Source organism: Lynx rufus, unplaced genomic scaffold (genome assembly GCF_022079265.1).
Source record: "Lynx rufus isolate CCGP_SWC_20201006 ecotype Redwood Valley unplaced genomic scaffold, mLynRuf1.p SCAF_20, whole genome shotgun sequence".
NCBI classification, from domain to species: domain Eukaryota; kingdom Metazoa; phylum Chordata; class Mammalia; order Carnivora; family Felidae; genus Lynx; species Lynx rufus.
Window position 1 is genome coordinate 23,309,019 of NW_025814835.1, and position 3,645 is coordinate 23,312,663.

Consider the following 3,645-nt stretch of genomic DNA (forward strand, 5'->3'; position numbering starts at 1 on the left):
GCAGTCAGACCTAATGTCTGCCCCCAGCCCACCGCTGGGGCCACAGTCAGACTGGTGTGTGCCTTCTCTTCCCCTCTCCTAGGGGCAGGATTCACTGTGGGGTGGCGTGGCCCGTCTGGGCTACTTGCACACTGCCAGTCTTGTGGTGCTGGGGATCTGGCGTATTAGCTGGGGTGGATGGGCAAGGTGCACAGGGGTGGGAGGGGCAGGCTCAGCTCACTTTTCCTTCGGAGATCCAGTTCAGGAGGGGCCCTGCGGCACCGGGAGGGAGTCAGACCCGCCGGAGGGATGGATCTGCAGAAGCACAGCGTTGTACACCCCTATTTTAGACAGAGGGGAGAAGTCTCTTGATGATCCACAGTCCCAGGGGATTCTTAAAAACCCTCAGCAGTGTCTGTGGGCATGCTGGCAGGTTTTAAGTTCAGGCAGCCATTGGAAAATAATAAAAGTAGGACATTAGTGAGAAAGAAAGAAAAATGCAAATATTTTTGTTATTTGTGGACTTGATCAAATATTTCTAGGTCCCTCCTCTTCTTGGTTAATGATAAGATTGCACTTCCTACACTTCCGGGCAGTGGGGTGAGTCTAAGTGACTACTTCTGGCTGGTAAGCATGAATGGAAGTCACACATACCATTTCCAGGCTAACGTATTTGAATGTGAGACCTTCCAGAATTCTTTTTCCCTCTGCCATGGCCATCACCATAATGCACAGCAAAGAGAATAACTGAGTGAAGAGGTACACAGTATTGGAAGTCTGTCCAACAAGATCCTAGATCCAAAACATAAGCAAAGCAAGATCAGAAATCCCAGAACACCTGCTATGAACATGCGTTATGTGAGAAACTAAATATCCATTGAGTTAATCATTGAGATTTGGAAGCAGATTGGAGGAAAGGGAAAAACTGAACTTCAGTGCAGGTCCCACAAAACTGCAACTCACTCCTCTGTTCATCAGGATGTCTTGCATCTTGAGAAATGGCCATACCTTATACCCTGCCTTACTTAGCCACCAGGAAGCATGCCCTGAGTAGCTCTTGGCTTAGACAGATCCTGAACATGCTGAGAGCTGCAGGTTACCCGATGACCTTATTGCCCACTACTGTGGGCATCAAGTCCTTCAAGGACCATCAAGTCCTTCGCTGAAGAGGTATGTGGGTAGAGCATCTCCATGTCTAACAGATCTCCCTCATCAAAATCCCTCTTTCCTTTTACCAGGAAATGTTTAGATCAAAAATTAAATCTCACTTCTCTGAGTCATAAGATACTAACTGGCTTCATTGTAATGTGTGGGAGCTCTGAAGTAAACAGGCCCTAAAGCATCTAAATTTGCCTCTAAGTTGGCTGGCCTACTTCCAGTTACTTTCCACTCAAGTTGAACTCGCCAGCCACAATTAGATAAATTTTCACAAAACACCTCTATCACATCACCTTCATGCTCAAAAACTTTGATATTTCCAACTGAAAATTTTCTTAGGCTTTTCCTCAGATGTGTGGATCTCTGGCAGAGGTAATTTTCTCCCCACTCTTCCACGAGGACCTTCCTTTAGCCAATATTCTCATATTGTCAAATATTCTCCAAGTATAGCTTTGGTGTTACCACTTCTATACTGTTCTAGTCCACAACCCCTTTCCATCTTCTCCTGTCAAAATCTTGCACAACCCTTAATTACCAACTCATTTATACCTTCCTCTGAGGAGTTATCCCTGACTATCCTAAGTCCACACTGAGTATACTCTGCCTTCTCTGAACTCTTAAAAGATTGTTACCTATTACCTTGCTTTGTTGATATTTGCATAGAACTCTAGGTCCAGGAGAGTCAAGGAATGAGCCCTCATGCAGTATCCTTCATGGCTTTTGCAGTGGCCCAATAATAGTGCAGCGAAAGAAGCCAAGGACCAATTTTTGGGAAGCATGATACCTGCTATGGCCAACTAGTCTCAGTTTCCATACCTATAAAAGGGGGAGAGTAAACTGGGTTTTCCTCTCTATTGTTTTGAGAGGGCTCAAATACTCTACAGTTGATTACAGAGCAATGAATGGGGCTGGCAAAGATGAATCTCTTTGGAGACTGAAGCTGTCTTAAGTAGTTTCCATAAGAAATGAATAAAGGAACAAGCATTATCTAGCCTAGCCATTAAGTCACTGACAAAAAGCATTGCCTTATGTTGGGTTTGGGTAAATCAAACAACTCATCTCTGTTAGTAAACAAACGGCCTCAAGGGATGGTCGAGAAATAAAAAAAGGGAAACAATAGACAAGATGTGATTTCTTGCTTAAAGGACCTTATAATCCAGTTTGGCAAGCAAAAATGAGACATGAGACAACAATAACTATACAGCAGCATGGAAATTAAGTTATGTGTGGTGGAAATTCCCTTGGTTTGACCACAGGCCTCACCTCTATAGAGCAAATGGTTTCAGACATTCGCTAATCCTTCTAATCGTCATTTGCAAAAAAACGTGGATGATGATACTATCTACCTCACAGGTTATTAGGAAGATTAAGTGAGATACTATCGGCAACCTGCAGTCTCAGCACATTGTAAGAGCTCAATAAATACTTATCAATATCTCCTCTTTATAATTCTATATGCCACTGAGCATTCATACTCATGAGCTAGAGTAGCCAGGCAGGACTTCCCAAGGAAGAATGGAATTGGGTCACAAATTATAGGTGGGTTGAAGATTGAGAAGGAATGAGGGATGAGGGAAGACCTTTACAAGTGAGAGGAAAATCATAATGAATTTGGATAGAGATAAACAACTGAGAATCCTGGGTAGGAACAGCCTTTGACAATGGTCTCTGGAAGTGTGTGTGGCTCAAGCTGCGTGTGCTTTCCTGTGACTGGTGAAGAATCTAAATACTTACCTCATCTTGGCCTCCACTACATCCTGGACACAGGACATGAAGTACGAAATATGTTGGGAGCCCTTGTCTACTGATTTTTAGAATTCAGCTACAAATTTTGGCAAAAGGAAAATTTTGCCTATTTTGATGGAGACTTAAAAAGAATTGTTTCATAAAGCCTGGTGGCTCTGGAAAACAGTGTACTGTAGAATATGAGTATTTAGTAACATTTGCAATATCTCAGAATTATGGAGCAAATTCCACCTTTTTCATAATGACCTTCTTCCCTGAAAGGTTTTCTGTATCATTATGACTACTGGTTAAATTAAGCATTAAAGAAAAATAATAGAATAATTTTAGGTTCTCCAGGTTTCTAGTAATAAACATTACTAATGTTTCATTTTGGGGCCACTGGTAACTAAACTTTTTTTCTCATTATATAGTCAATTTACTTAATCTGAGGAGGCTGTGTTATTTTATCCCTTTACTTTTATTAGTTTTTGGCCTTTCTCCAACTTGTCTGGATCAAAATGCTTATTATTTGTGTTTTACCATTAGGGATAATCTAGTTTTTCTATAGATAGCAAATTGCATGTTAAAAAAAAAAAAGGAAAAATTCAGTTGCTATCACAATTTCACTGATTCTTCCAAATGAAAGCAGAAATATTTGCAATTCAACAGCATGGAGTCATTCCAGGACAAGGGCTAATGGCAGTTAAATGAAATATTTTTTGCCAACAGCACTGTGCAAATTAAAGTCCTTTACTTTGAATGTTGAATGACATTAATTGCCTA